This window comes from Zalophus californianus, chromosome 8 (assembly GCF_009762305.2).
Source record: "Zalophus californianus isolate mZalCal1 chromosome 8, mZalCal1.pri.v2, whole genome shotgun sequence".
Lineage (NCBI taxonomy): Eukaryota > Metazoa > Chordata > Mammalia > Carnivora > Otariidae > Zalophus > Zalophus californianus.
Window position 1 is genome coordinate 96,140,049 of NC_045602.1, and position 16,476 is coordinate 96,156,524.

Here is a 16,476-nt window from a genome sequence, read left to right on the forward strand (position 1 = left end):
CCCTACTCTGAACCAGGGCTCACCCGCATCAAGACAATGAAAATATCTAATAATGATCCACTCTACCCACAGTCGTGCCAGGTCCAGAAAGGGATGCAAAGCCAGGAAAACAGACCTTACCCTTGGGAAGAGAACACTGTGTGCTGCTGAAGACAAGGACTCCATGGTCTCATGCCGGGAGGGGCGAGGGGAGGGGGGAGTTGCTCAAGAATGGGTAGAGCCCAGATGAGCAGGAGAATTCTCAGCCCAGAGGCAAAGCATGAAGGAGCAGAGAGAAGTAAACACGAAAGAATGGCCAGGAATGACCAGTGAAGAAGACTCAGCCTCAGGTTCCAACTAAGGAGTTATGAGCAATGTGGTCAGATAAAGATGGGGACAGGAACCCAGGCCAAGGATCCGCCAAATCCTTAGTCCTGCACCGAGGACCAATTCAGACACACTGGGAATCTCAACCAGTCACACTCATCCCACTGTGATCCTGTCAGCTCCTTGCCCCAGCTCGTAAGCAGAACTTGATATCCCTAGAAGAAGCCTGGCCTGCTCTTGCAGGCTAGCTCATCCAAGCCAACTGGAGAGTCAAGTCCTGAACCGCCCCCGGACCTGGGAAGATTTTAACAAGAGGACATTTCTGAAAGAGCAAAAAGGTTTAGGGAAGAAAATAGGTGTTTAAAATTAAAACTTTTTCTATTGTCTTTAGGTACACACTTATAAAGCCAGCCACTGCATGAAGCAGCTCCTAAAATGCCAAGGGGACACGCACCAGGAAGAAAGAGCAGTTGGAAGAGGAGCACAAAGAGGCATTTTTCAAAGAGTGACCTCTGCAAAGGATGCCCCATGGGCCAGCCTCAGCAGGAGGCCACCAAGGGGCAGCAGAGGCTGCAGCAAGCCCTGAGAGCAGCTGCCAGCAGCTCCTTCCGGCCAAGGCCAAGGACCAGAGGAAACACTGGGGAAATGGAAATGCCCAGGCAGGGGAGGGAAAGAGAACACATTAAAATGGTAATCCCATTACAAGGAGATCCAGTGACAGTCAAACCTTGAGAGCTGTGCCAGATCACTCTGCTGGAATTGGTACCTTCTGTGGGGTGGCAAGGAGGGAGGTCTGCACACAAAAGGCTTTGTGTGGACTAAGAAAGAAGACTCCAGTGGCAGCACAACTATTGGTAAAATAGGTTCCGTGTGAGTCAGTTTAAGATCGTGACCGCTTTGGGGCGCCTAGGTGGCTCAGCCAGTTAAGTGTCTGCCTTCAGCTCAGGTCATGATCCCAGGGTCCTGGGATTGAGCCCCACATCAGGCTCTCTGCTCAGCAGGGAGCCTGCTTCTCCCTCTCCCTCTGCCTGCCACTCTGCCTACTTGTACTCTCTGTCAATAAATAAATAAAATCTTAAAAAAAAAAAAAAAAGATCATGACCACTTCAAGCTGAGATAGAGCCACAGTAGACAAATACCCAGGATGCTTCCAGATCTCACATGTGTACATTTGGGGGCTTTATTTCCACTGGGGACCTACATAGATGCAGGGAGCCCACTGCTGCTTTATTAAAAGATCTGTGAGAGGGGAGAGACCTAATTTTACCGAGTTTGTCTCAATTGTTAAGATTTGGTTTTCATATGGTCACTCAGGTCAAGTTCCATGCTGACCTGCGATCTAACAATCTCATGGTAAATAAAAGGCCACCTGAGACCCAGACCGAGGGAGACTGGTACAGCCGTGTTGACATCTGACCGTGTGGTGAGAGCCACTGCTTCACCCTTACTCCATCCCAAACCCGCACGCACAGAGTATTTCCCAAAATGAACATCTCCTGTGCATCCTTTGGCCACAAAGATGAGTATTCCTATGAACAAGTACCTGCTGATGCTTTCTGGGTTTATTGCTGTGCTGATCAATACAAGGAGCATGAGAAAGTATAAAACAAGAACCCCTGGCTCAAAAAGTCTGGAAAGGTAAGATTTAATCACTGTAAGACAAAGATGGAGATGGCACACCACTGGCTACTAAAATCTCTAAGTGCTCTAAGAAAGGGAAACCAAGCAAACTGGAACCAGTGAAGAAAGATTTGTGGGACTTGGGCTTGTCCTTACACAAGGTCTGGACCTAGATAAAAAACAGAGAAGGAAGGGCTTCAAGGCAACCCAGACACCACCCTTGAACTGTGAGCCAGAACATCTCATAAGGGAAAAAAGGGGGGGGGGGAATCAAGATTTTTTAAAAAAACCATCCTGAGACTTCTGCTTCTTTCAAAGACAGAGCAATAGGAACCAGACTTACCCTTTCACCTGAACCCAAAAAAAAAGGGAAAGAGAAGAAAGAACAGACAAACATAGGAAACAACTGTTTCCAAGACACTGGACCTAAGGAACCAAAGGCCAGTGACCCCTGACACAGGAAACAAACAAGGTGAGTCCTGCAGCAGGGCCAGCCGACCACCTTGAGACTTTCCAGGCTGCAGTACAGAGAAGGGAACCGAGGCAGAGCCTGATGACTTTCTAAATAGAGTAGATGGAATTAAGAGTCTTGGAGGCCAAAGCAGCTAAGTGCTTTGGGACAGAGCACTGGAGAGGAGCAAGCTACACGGCGAGCCTTGGGGGTCCATAGGCAGAGACTAAACATTCAACAGCGTACCAGGCAGCACCTGTGGGTAAGGAGACTACTCGAGGCCAGGAAAGAACCACTCAAAAGCATTACAGGTTACAGTACCTGGTGCTCACATAGGGCTGGGAACAGTGCCTGTTCCTACCCACCAGACGGAAGAAGCTCCTAATCCATGAGGCAGTGGGTAGGGTGCTCGGCAAGGTCTTGCCTCAGTAGTGGGGAACAACCGGCCCCAGGATGAGCAATGCTCTGGACTCAATCAATCATAAAAGCAAGACCCAAAAGAATCAAACTGATTCCAAGTAGCTTCACTAAAAGCTCAAGAATATTTATAGGAATACAAAAATATCCAGTATCCATCTCAATAAAAAAAAAACTATCTGAAATCTACCCCAACTACAAACGGCCAAAGGAGGGAATGCAGAGAACACATAAGCCATTACTCTCAATGCACAGAGCCCCTTCCTGACTCTGCACAGGGAGGCAACATGGCTTCAGCAGTACTGTCGTCTGGGTTCAGAAAGCACATCAATGTGCAATCCCATCAGTGACATTTGTCACTGTCGGCCACCTTCATTTAAGGGCTGTTGTTTGAGAAGTAGTGCAGTGAACCTTTTCCTACAGCTTTCTAAGCTAAGATAAGTCTTATTCAGTTGTTTCCAAGGCTGAAACAATTTAAAATAACTGAGGTGCTAATTCTTTCTTTTACATTTTGTTGGGGTTTTTTTATTATGTTATGTTAGTCACCATACATTACATCATTAGTTTTTGATGTAGTGATCCATGATTCATTGTTTGTGTATAACACCAGTGCTCCATGCAGAACGTGCCCTCTTTAATACCCATCACCAGGCTAACCCATCCCCCCACCCCCCTCCCCTCTAGAACCCTCAGTTTGTTTCTCAGAGTCCATAGTCTCTCATGGTTCATCTCCCCCTCCAATCTCCCCCCCTTCATTTTTCCCTTCCTTCTCCTAATGTCCTCCATGCTATTTCTTATGTTCCACAAATAACTGAAACCATATGATAATTGACTTTCTCTGCTTGACTTATTTCACTTAGCATAATCTCCTCCAGTCCCATCCATGTTGATGCAAAACTTGGATATTCATCCTTTCTGATGGCTAATATTCCATTGTATATATGGACCACATCTTTTACATTTTGTAAAGCTTATCTAATGCACAAAATTCTATGTCATGATACAATTTTATTAGAAATGACCATCTTGCAAAAATAAACTGATTATTATTAAAGATGTTAGTGACATCTATGAATCTTCAAGATAACTTTAAACAAGCAGCTTGTTTTATATGTGAATTCTTGACAAGATGAACACTGTCCCTACTTACCTTCAAACACTGTCCATAAAAAAATTTCTCAAAATATTTTAATAAGATTCTGAAAGTATAATGTATTTTTTGTCAAAAATTCTATTTTATGTGAAATTACCTTGGTATAGATGTTTCATAAGACAATATACTTATTTTAATAAAAATTTCTCTGTTGTATTATTTCTATAATACACATTCTATAATTATTATTATTTCTATTATATTATTAGTTGCTATTATAGAGAGAATATAAGACATGGTACCTAATCTGAGTTCTATCAAAACTGTTTTCAATTTTAAAAAAATGTTCATTTTAAGATAACTAACTCAAACTGATCTTCATAATCAGGGTGACCACACATTGTGGTTTTCCCAGAACAATCACACCTACCGTCCTCTTCAGTCTCAGAAGTGTCCCAAGTTTAGACAATACATTATAGGTAGCCCATTCATAATGGAAGGGAGCTCACTGTACTTTCCAGTGACCTAATCCTCAAATACAACCACAAGAAGTGATTTAGACTAATGTATCCTAGACTCAAAAATGAAATTAGAATGCAGGCCCAAAGTTTCTATTTTCTATATGGTTTTCTAGGCAATTTTAAAAAAGGGGGGAGGGGACGAACACTCACAAATGAAAATGCCCCACCCCACCCTAGCCCCTAACTTCTGGGTATAAGGTGGCTTATTAAGTCCTTACCAAGCTGCTTTCATTCCCTTTGCTCGACTGTAAGATTTCCCAGGGAAGCTTTTAAAATCTTTATGCCAAGTCTATACCAGTATTATCAATTACATCACAGGTACATTTAATTTATAAGAATTCAACCATCTGGCACTCAGAAAAAAAGAAAGGAAGATCCCCATAGGCTAGGGCATTCTGCCCACCATCACCTTTGGTGAGAATCTGCCCACAGCAATGGGAATAAGGGGCTGCCGAACCAATGGGAAGACCCGTGGATAGAACTTGCAGGTCTCAGGCAGAGAGATACGACCTTTAGGGGCCAGGCAGGTGAGTGGTAAGGCTCCTTAACACCTTTCAGGAAGAAACGAGAAGGAATGGAAAGTCACAGAGAAGCAATGACCATGGGAGAGTGAGGAAATGAGTAACCATATTTACCCAAATGATGACGATGGCGAAGAGGAATGGCAGCCCAGTGGAGTTGCCATCAGTGACACCCTTATGGACATCATCATGCCCACCAGTGCATACCAAACAGATTTATATAAATATGCACTGTACGGTGGAGGGCCGTCTATATAAAACCATGGGCTATGCAAGGGATTTTCCAGGGTCACTGAGACCATATCCAATTTCCACCTTATAGGAAGACTCTGAAAACTGACCCATGCTCAGATGAGAGTTCACTACCAATTTGCAACCCCAAACTTAGCAGCAAAGGCATGTGAAATCAGGGGAACCAAAACTAATGCCTCAGGGAAATGAGGAAGGTACAGCTGCACACGTAGAGGGCAAGTGTGAGAAGAGCAAAGGCCTCCTGCAGAAGAGGCAGCAGTGACTCAGGGCAAGCACCCACTGCCATCAGGATATCCATGTCTGACTGGGGGGAGAAGAGCTGAAAATCTCAACTTTTTATAACAATGGCAACCAGTTTTCTTTAGAAGTATAAATACTGAACTGGCCAAACACACGTGTGGGCTCCCAGTTTGCAAGCATGAGTCTCTAATATTCAGGTCACTGCGCTTATTCTATTAAATATGTTTATACTGCCCATGGTCCATAAGTACACAGCCTGGGCATTCACCTTGTCTCATCAAATCACCCAAAATAAAACTACAACCAGTCTTCAAAATACTGCCTTCAAACAGGATCACATCTAGGCATAGCAGACCTCTGGTAAGCGAAAGCTAGGTGGGCAATGGGCACTGCTCAAACTGGAGAGAGCTGTGGGGGTAAAAATAAAAGCTATGCCCAGATCTCCACAGACCCAATGGAGTCACAATGTACACCAGTCCATTTCCAAGGAGACGTGTGCTCTTCCCTTATTGGAGAAACAATAGCCAAAGGGCAACGGGAAGACCATGCTCCACCATCAAGAATAACCAGTGTTATCAAAGAATGTAGATACAGAGACCCGTTTGGTGGACAGTTGTTCTAAATTGGGCAGAGAGAATCCGTGGAGGCATCGTGATCTCCATGACAATACTTCCTGGTTCCATCAAGTCTGCATGGGAACAGGCCCACTATCCAGGAGAACAACCTGCCCGCCCCACAGACCTGAGCAGGCATCAAATGCGAAGAATCACTTACAGAAGCTCCCTGGAACACGAGGCTAAAGAAATGGAGATTGGCAAGGAAGGAAAATGTCTTTCCAAACTTACAGGATAGCAGGGAGTTTCTCTGATGTGCTTTCTAAAGTAACTTTTAAATAGAAGTCCATTTGTATATAATGAATGAAGAAAGTTTGATGATGCCCTTTGAAAGGAAAGTTAGCCTCTTCCAAAAGACCAAAAATATCCTTGAGCAAATGGGGTTTTATTTATGGTGTACATGTCTTTCCCAAGTGTCTTGTTCTGTGGAATGGAGTCTAGGAAATAACATGCTCTCTACATTCCTCAGTCTTTCTTGCAAAGCCTGTGAAGACTCAAGAGTCTGAGCCAGTGGCCTAACAGAAAGCACATTTTTCCTAGAGGCAGCAACTAGGAATGGCTCCAGAATTTCTATTTAGAAGGGGCTTGGCCGTGCCAATTCAGTGGAAGGAAGGCGAGGGGGCTTGTCTTGAAGCTATCTGTGCACCGCAAACCCTTCACTCGGACTTAAGTCACACATGTACTTTGATCAGCAGGCAGGACTGCTGGAGACCTAAGAGGCGGAGGGCTACAGATCCCTAGCCACTCATAGGCCCACCACTGTTGCAGGCGACAGGGAACTACCTCTCTATCCTGACCATAGTGCTAGAAAAGACCGCCCTCTAGGACAACGCTACTCAAAGGGAGGCCAACAGACCACTGCCTGCCCCAAACTGTTTGTGCAGATCTGTAAGGACAAGTATAGACGGCAAGAGTGTTCAGAAATTTCTGCAGCAATTTGATGCTGCTGTGCATTTTTACCATATTGGTCCCCAATATCAAACATTAAAAACAAACAAACAAAAAACAAAGTACCACTCTAACTAAGCAAGCCATCCCTCCACTTAACTCTCCTCAGTCATCAGGCTCAGGTGGTAAGATTCAGACTCTAAGCTGGTGTGGCATGAATGGGGACATGGACGGGGAAGAGGACAGGGAGCATGGGAAAGCCTAACTATGGCCTCATGTGATCCTCAAATATCGTTAAGTCCCCTTGGGGTTTACAAGAGTAGGAAAGGCCCCAGGGAATCGTGAACACTGGAAAAGATCAAATAAGCCCATTCTACTGGGAAATAGAAAAAAAAAAATTAGGGGCGCCTGGGTGGCTCAGTTGGTTAAGCGACTGCCTTCGGCTCAGGTCATGATCCCAGGGTCCTGGGATCGAGCCCCGCATCGGGCTCCCTGCTCAGCGGGAAGCCTGCTTCTCCCTCTCCCACTCCCCCCGCTTGTGTTCCCTCTCTCTCTGTCTCTCTGTCAATTAAATAAATAAAATCTTTAGAAAAAAAAATTAGGCAGAATTTGGAAATGAAACCAAAAGATAACTGGGCTCTCCTTCAACACTGTTGTGGAGCATGGTTTAGCAACACCAAACTCACTCTCGGGGCGTGTGGCTTTGTGTGACTTACTCTTCACTACTGATTAGAGCCCAGACCCTGTGAAGCTCAGAATCAGAAGATTGAGAACCTGCAAATGACTTCTGTAGAAGCAAAGAGATATTCCCAAGATTATGGCTGGATGTCCATTAATCAATCTGTATTTACCTTAGTGCCCTTACTCTAACATTCCGTACCTGATTGTTCATTCCCACCTGTCTCCTGTTGCCTCCCTGATCCCACTGCCATCCAGCTGGCTCCCTCATTTATGAGTTAAATAATTCTTGATGCCTACTCACTATACATTTGTAGGAGAATTAGGTTTTAACTTTTTAAAGATTATAATTCAACCATTACTATGAAAAACTGTTTTTCCCTCTGGCCTCTCTCCCTCTAGGTAGCAATGGATACATCCTATTTACCTGAATAACAGCATAAAATTATCACGTGGAACAAAGGGGGGGGGACACAAAGAATCATTTCAAATGAACAAATAATTTCATTTGAGAAAAAAATCTTAAATTGCATTCCTCTCTTTAAAATGAATAACCAATAAGCCAGTGATCAGTAAAATCACCTCCCTGTATATAAAAACATTTTTATTCATACAAACTTTACTTCAACAGTAAATGCACTTTCTTGCTCTCTTAAGATCAAAACTTTTTACTACACAATCGTCATACAGTTTTCCCATAATATACACTAATGAAATGTGGAGAAAGAGTTGTGGAGAGAAGAAGTTCACAGTTTATATTTAAGATTTTAGTTATTTTATTCTCCAAGTCCTAGGCAATTTACATGCATCCATATATGAATGTATCGACATGCAGGCACACATACACACACATTCCTTGCTTTTATTGCAAATTTCTCATTAAGAGTCCTAAAGAAAACCCCCTTTCGTTAAAGACCAGAGGCCAGCATATATATCACTGTTGTGTCAAGATGTTCACCAGACTATCCTTCGGTGCTGTCCAATAGAAACAGAACACAAGCCACAAATAAGAGGCACCAATATAATTTTAAATTTTTTAGTAGGCACATTAAGAAAGTAAAAGAAAAAGGTGAAATCATTTTAATACATTATATTGTATAATCAACATAAAAATTACTAATGAGATATTATACCTCTCTTTTTACTAACTCCTTGAAATCCAGTGTGTACTTTACAACTACAGCACATTTCAGTTGGGACTAGCCACATTTCAAGAGACAGAAAGAATGCCCCATCTTCTCCAAGCTCCTGACCACCCTCTATGCGCATGGCCCTCAATCCCCCAAGCCCTGCCCACTCACAGGAAGAGCTAGCTACACAGCTAGGTCTGTAAAGGTGTCCCTTGCACCACAATCCTCACACAGACACACTCACAAGACACCTGTCCTAGGATGCCTGTGGGCCAGTGCCAGGTGTTGCGGGCTGGTGCCTAGGTCCTACAGGAAAGTTCCATCCTGCCTCTGGCTGGGCTGGATGCCAGGTTCCTGAGGACCAGCAGGTCACCAGGAGGGCCAAGGGAAGGAGCTCTGAAAAGCGGGAGACCTTCAGTGCTCTTCTGGCTAGAAAGGAGGCAGCACAAAGATACGTGCACACACATGCGTGTTATCATGCATTTTAAGATTTCCTGTGCCGGGGTGCCTGGTGGCTTATTTGGTTAAGTGTCCAACTCTTGGTTTCAGCTCAGGGTTGTGAAATCAAGCCCCATGTTGGGCTCCGCACTCAGCATGGAATCTGCCTAAAACTCTCTCTCCCCTCCCTGCTTCTCCCTCCCTCCCTCTCCTGCTCCCCTGTGTTCTCTCTCTTTGAAATAAATAAATAAAATCTTTAAAAAAAGAAAAAACTCTCTCTCCCTCTCCCTCTCCCCCAACATGCATGCATGTGCTCTCTTGCTCTCTCTCAAATAAATAAATCTTAAAAAAAAAAATAAAGATTTTCTGTGGCAAAGTCTACTTGTCCAGAGAGAAAAGAATCAGCTCTAAGATCCACCCTCAGCAGTGGATCAGTCTCCAACAGGACTAACACATGATGCCTTGAGACGGCCACCAGTTCACCTTGAAGGGAGCCATTCCCCCTTTCAGGCAACCAGGGCTCCATTTTGAGTCCTGGGGCCATTATAATACACTGTAGTCTTCGGCCTAAAGAGCTGGCATGTCCCCAGACATCGACCACTACAGCTTGTATTTGGTAAGACCAGATGCATATATGAGAGAGCAAGCAAAAGTAGTCCTAGACATGGAGTACTCAAAAAATAATCTATTCCAATGCATTTTGAGGCATTTTACTTAGACAACAACTATGTATGATTTTGAACACTAAAGAAGGTTGTTTAAACTGAAGAACCTGAGCTGAGACCAAGCAGGTCTCTGGCTTCCCATAATCAATCACCATGTGCTTTACCCAAGAAAGCTCTTTCTGAACATAACTGAAATCCTGACAATATCCAAGGGAGCCAAGAAGATTGGAGTTATCAGGATTCTGCGACTCTCTCATGAAGATACTAACTGCGTAAAGGAGATGAAGACCGGGTGAAAAATGGCAAACCACACAAGAAAAACAAAATGTGAAGGAGGCCATCTAAGAGCAGGCACTTTCTCGGGCCTGGGCTCCCACTGCTGTTCAGCCCCCTTGGGCACGCTGCTCTCTGTGGGCCACCCCTGATGGGTAGATGGCAATGCTCAAAAATGCTTCACCTGAGGAATGCTGAAACATTCAATTAAAATATGTAAATGTACCACTAAAGAGATTAAAAAGAACTGATTACAAAGGCAGTGCTTCCTTTCAGAAGCTTAAACACCAGGACAGGGCTAATTACAGAGCACTGAGTCACACTGCTTCCTTGGGTCTAATTCACACAAAATGTTTTTCTGCCTACAAATGCACTCCACTTGATCTGCCTCAGAGAACAGAACTGAAAGGTCATTTTCTGTGTTATTTTTTCAAAAGATTAGCTATTAATCTAGCTCCTTGGAGGCAACCTCCCACATCATTGTCAAAGCATCAAGTCTCATTTTTTAAAGGTAGTGGATCCTCCACCAGTAAAGAAGTCTCAATGTTCCTTTTCCTTTTCTAAAGTCAACCATGACACCCTGAACTGCCCAAACCCAAGAACAATCCCACCCACTTGACAAGTTACCTGTTTGGAAATCAAAGGAAGAAGATTCTATTCCAGAAAACATCACCACAAGGAGAAAATCTAAAGCAGTAGCAAAGAGATTTTATCTTTTAATTTTTCTTCACTTGCAATTGCAGTGGTGCTCTTCATGAAGAGACCTTTCCAGGTACTAAAGAAAAGCAATGCCCCCAAATAAATCTCTCTGCAGGAAGGCAAATCTCCTCCCATGAACACAGGGTATGGCCAGCAAAGCTGATGCTACAAGCACAATTGCCTTGGCCTTGCCCCTGACAAAGGGAAAGAGTTCAGAACTCTCTGGCTGGTCAACAACTGTCAGATCTCTAGCATCAAACCACAACTGCTAATAACAGCTCACTTAACCTTTATCCTCTTTATCCAAATCTAAGAAAAAAGAGAAAACTAAAGAAACCCACGTGCATTAAGCCAGGCCCCTTTCCAAGTACAGTCTTAGCTCCATGTTTGATCAGTCATGGCTCCCACCAGCAAAGACAGCCAAGTAGAAAACATGGTTTATAAGAAGGATTCTAATGGCTGTGCCTCCAGAAGGACACTGGCTCAAAAGCCAGCAAACACGCTGAGAACACACTGGGCTACAAGAGCAAACTCTTCCATTTTAGAACATATTTAAGATTCCAATATTGCTTCTGTCCTTTGGCATTTATCTCTAACATCTCCACACTCAATTCTTTTCAGTTCTTTTGAAGTCTGTAAGGGAGCACAGTGTCACCGCCTTCTCCCAGGAGAGAAAGTACACCCTCCGGCAGATTACACAGGTGAAGGGAAGCAGGGGCTCATTGAGTCCCCTTGTCTTCAATTTGGTCATTCTCACACAAAGCAAATCTCCTAACTCACGGTGACCGTCATGACTGAGCTAAATCACTTCCATCCACCTCCTCCCTTCCACTGAGACATCTGTGTTTGAGCTCATTATCATGTTATGAAAGTGCTCAGATTCTTCAGTATCCTTTTGAAAAGATATTGGAACTCTCTCCCTCCACTATAACCTATCATGGTCCTGACTCACTCCTCGTGTGTATCTCCCCCAGTGAAGTAGCACTTGCAAAATAAATGTATTATTTTCAGTGAATGTTAATTTCCCCCACTATCACTGATTAGTCACTGGCAGTTTGAGGAGGCCTTGCATCACTTCCTTTGTCTGGGGCTCACTCTAACTCCAAATCTGACATTCTACTGAATGCATCTTGGGACCTGTGCTAGAGGGTCAGCACCCTCTAGCTGAGATCACACCTACTTAGTAAAAGACGCCTGAATGTAACATAAGACCCTCCAGAAGAACATCCGATCCAACAAGACATCTCGGACTCATCAAATGAGGCTGGGATTATAGTCTCAACAGTGTCCTTGGACTCGGCACAGAACATCTTTGGCCTGAATCTTCCTGGAGAACTTCATGCACAACATCTAAAGCTGCTCTCACTTTCCATCTACTGGAGTTCCATTCCTCTTCCCACAGTAGCTATGAACCAACTGTGCAGAAAGGATATGGGCTGGGGGCAGGGGCTACTGTGGGTATGTGAGTGGGTGTCTGGTTGGTGCAGCAAGTGCACTATGGATGTGTATCTACGTGTGAGGACACTGATAAACCCTGATTAATCAGTCTGTTAGAATTTGAATTTGTGCCTCTCAGTGACCTCTTCCAAACTCCCCTTAGCCCGATACCTTGAAATACAAAACTAGATTTTTTAACAAACAGCACCCCTTCTAGTCTTCAAATTCCTCAAAACATCACCAATACTGTCTAGACCAGCTCTGTCAAAGAGAGAATTATCTGTGATGATGAGAATGTTCTATCTCTGCACTGTCTAATGCATAGCCACTAGTGGCTGTAGAGCACTAGAAATGTGGTTAATGCAACTCAATTATTTTTTATTTTAGTTCATTCTAAATAGCCACTTGTGGCTAGTAACACTGCACTGGACAGTGTCTAGACAATCTTTCTTACAAATTCTCTGGGACGGAAACATTAACTCATGCAAGTCTCTCCCCTTGGCAGAGTGGACAAGCAAAATAGAAACTGACATCCTACAAGACATGCTTCCTGACATCCTTCAATCTGCCCTGACTGCCCTACACTCTCCTTGATCCTCTTGCTCTGCGGCAGCATTTCTCAACCTCAGCACTACAGACATTTGGAGCCAGATAATTCTTTGTTGTGAGCACTGTCCTGTGGATTCTGGGTTGTTTGGTAGCATCCCCGGCCTCCACTCACTGGAAGCCAGTAGCCCATCCCCTTTCCCCAGCTGTGACAGCCAAAAATGTCTCCAGACAAAGCCCAATGTCTTTGGGGTACAAAATGACTATGAACCACCACAGGAGAAATAACTTTAAAAAATAAACATAAACAAACAACATTGTTCTTAGAATTCCTGTAAGTCTCCATTTATTTTTTCAGACTAGGCTACTGTCTCACATTTACCCTTGATTAGGCACCCTTTTTTACCCTTTCCACATCCCCCCTTCAACACCTGAGGCAATGAGAGCGCCTGCATTGTTTTTCTGAGGTTTCTGCCCACATATGCACACAGGCTGAACACCCAGCTATCCTCCTGTTCAGGGAAGAAGTCTGCTAAAGACCAAACTGACCTACCTGTGAAACTAACTACTCACCGACTACCTCTATTAATCCACTCCAGTCAGCATTCTTAAGCACGGACACACAACCAAAACATCCAGATATTTGAGGGAGCACCCATTCCTCAAAAGAGAAGAAAGTAAACAGAACAACTGGCTCCAAGGAAACAGATATAATTCAGGAAACAGAAATGAATATTTTAAATTTCCAATTTAAACCCTTCCAATTGAAGGGTTCAGTCACCAAGGAAAATCATCTTCAGAGAGTATCAGGAAGATCTAATATCCCTGGAAACAAAATAAGCAAACAAAACAAAAACAAAAACTGGCTGCTATGAAAAAGCAGCCATTAGAACAACAAAAAAAAAAGTTCCTGGATATTTGAAATATGAGTGCCAAATTAAAAATTCAGGGGTGCCTGGCTGGCTCAGTCAGAAGAGAGGGCAACTCTTGATCTCAGGGTCATGAGTTCAAACCCCACGTTGGGTGTAGAGATTATTTAAAAAATAAATAAATTAACTTAAAAAATAAATAAATAAAAATAAAAATTCAGTAGAGGAACTGGAAGATAAAGTTCAATAATTGTCCCAGGGAGAAAAAAGAAACAGAAGAAGACACAGAAAATAGTGAGAAAATTTAAGACAGTGGGCCAATCTAGGAATACAATTAACTGATCTCCAGGCTTTCCAGAGAAAGAGAATAGAAAAGTAAATAAAGGGGATACAACAGTAATAGTGATGATAATAACAGGAGGGAGAAGAACAAGGAGGAGGAGGAGGAAGAAACAACTTCCCAGAGCTAAAGAAAGGCAAGAATATTCAGATTTATACAGGACGAAAACTTAACAATCTTCATAAAATTTCAGGACACCAAAGAACAAAAACAGGATCCCAGAAAGAAAAAAAAAAAAGGCTACCAACCAAGCAAGGAGAACGTGGTGGTCCACAAACATCATCACAGAAACACCAGAGGGAGAACCAAACGCTTGGGTATTCTGAAGAAAAGGATTTTGAACCTATATCCATCCAAACTAACAAGTGTAAGGAACAACATAGATCTTTCAGATTTCTAAGTCAGAAAGTTCACTTTCCAAACATTCTTCCTAGAAAAAATTTCTTGAAGAAGGACTTCAGCACAAACAAAAAAGCAATTCAAGAATAGTAAAGAAGGGAGGGGACCCAGGGTGCAGGGACAGGGAACTGGGACTGACTCTGCACAGCAGGGAGCCCAGAGGCCACTCGGGCCAGGGACCGGTCATGGTGCTCGGGGAGGAAAACTTGTCACATGGGATAGGAACTGAGGCTGACAGGAAGGAACGTGGCAGAGGTGTGTGCTAAAAAGGACATTAGTTTGACAATTTTTTACCAAAAAAATGTGTATAAACAATTCCCTTTCTTGCCTACTCCAGACATGATTTGTCCTGCAACAGAAGCGGTGATAGTTTTGTTCTCCGATCTCCATCCTTCATGACAGCCCCGCTCCCTGGGGTACCCCACCTCAAGTACTGACACAGAGACATCTGAGGCCGTCCACTCTTGGTCACCACTGCAGACCCCTGCAGCTGATCACCCTCTGGGACCACTAGCGCTTATCCCAGCATGGCTCCTCTGGTCTGCCTCAGACTCGGATCTTTATTCTACACCACTTGCTAAATCCACCAACTTCCCCAGTTCATGCTGGATTCAACATCTGCCCAGGCTGGGAAGTGGGAAAAGGGGAATTTAAAACAGGGAGGTAGCTAATGGCACCCAAACGAAGGGTTCAATTGCCAAGGAAATGAAAATTAAGGAAGGAGAGCCTGTTAGAGAGAGGGAGGGAAGGAGGAGGGAGATGGTGTCATACACAGGTGGGGAGTCTTAGAGGGTTTGGGAGGGAAACCAAAACCTTTCTTGTTAAGAAAGAAAGATTATCAGCCCTTCCCTCTTTCTTAGCTCAAGGGACCAATGAAGAGTCTCTCCTTTTACCACTTCTGCTTCACCTTTGGTCTGGTCCTTTAAAAAAAAAAAGGCATACAAATAGATGCTTACCTAAAAACCACCGAAAGGAAAGTGAGTAAGAAACTCCCTAAACATTTATTATGCAACAGATTAAAGTGACTACAGATAAATTTCTCTTATCAACAATGATAAGATTACATAACAGGACCTTAAAATGGACCTCGGGCACTGCACTACATTAGCTCTATGCAAAATAAGCAACTCTAAATGATACTTTAAATCAACCAGAAATTAGTTCTGTTCCTATTCAGAATCATCAATTTACTTTCTGCATTTTATCTGATAGATGTACAAATCAGCAGTCAGAAAGACTTAACAAATTATTCTTTGAAAGCAGAAGTCAAAGCAAGCACATAGAACAACGCCCTCTCAGTAAATATTTACTGAAAGCCAACCTACTACATCTCAAGCCCTGGGGCAAGGCAAACGCTATTTCCTCAGTGACCCATGTGGTTCATTCCTAACTGTGCTCCTGGACACTCCAAGACCAGAGGGATTTCTTGAGTGCATTCAGCTCATGCAGGGCAGCGGAACCAAGGGCCCTGGAGATGTTTCCCTGATCTATTGTTCCAACCTGTCTGCAGATTGTACATGATGAAGGAAAGGTATAAAGTCTTAAGGGCAAAAACTCTATTATTGAAAAGGCCTAAAAAGTTCAAAAAATACTGCCAGGGTCTAGCAAATGACATAATGAATTATTAGGAACTAACCTATTTAAAGAAGACAATTTGTAATGTTTTTAAAGACATTTGCTCTATGCCCCCTTTATCAGGGTACCTGTTGGTACATCTCATTTATCAGGAATTCATCCAGCCAAGTTTGTTAGGGGACACATTCTCTCTCTGGCCCAGGGTGCCCACATGTAGAAAAGGCTGTGTTCTTGTGCAAGTCACCAGGCAGGGGACAGAAACCCCGCCAGCACTCCCCACAACAGCAACTTTCTGGGGCTCATAATCCCTGATGAGAAAACCCAGCACCCCATGAGTCATTTTGTAATGAATAAAAAAACCAATCAACTTGTGCTTTACTGAAGTACTGACCTTTGTTAGGAATGTTCCAGAAAACACTATAGGAAAACAGAAGTAGCTTCTTTACCTTCTAACATTAGGCATTACTGTAGTGCCACCTTTCCTCTGTACAGTGCTTTTTGTAC

The 16,476-nt window shown here is 43.5% G+C and overlaps 1 protein-coding gene across 1 annotated transcript in view; it reads right to left on the reverse strand.

Annotated features, from left to right (window-relative positions):
• The window catches only part of DTD1 (D-aminoacyl-tRNA deacylase 1), a 175,391-nt gene that overhangs the window by 49,735 nt on the left and 109,180 nt on the right, over positions 1 to 16,476 (reverse strand). The gene's annotated exons all lie outside the window — the stretch shown is intronic.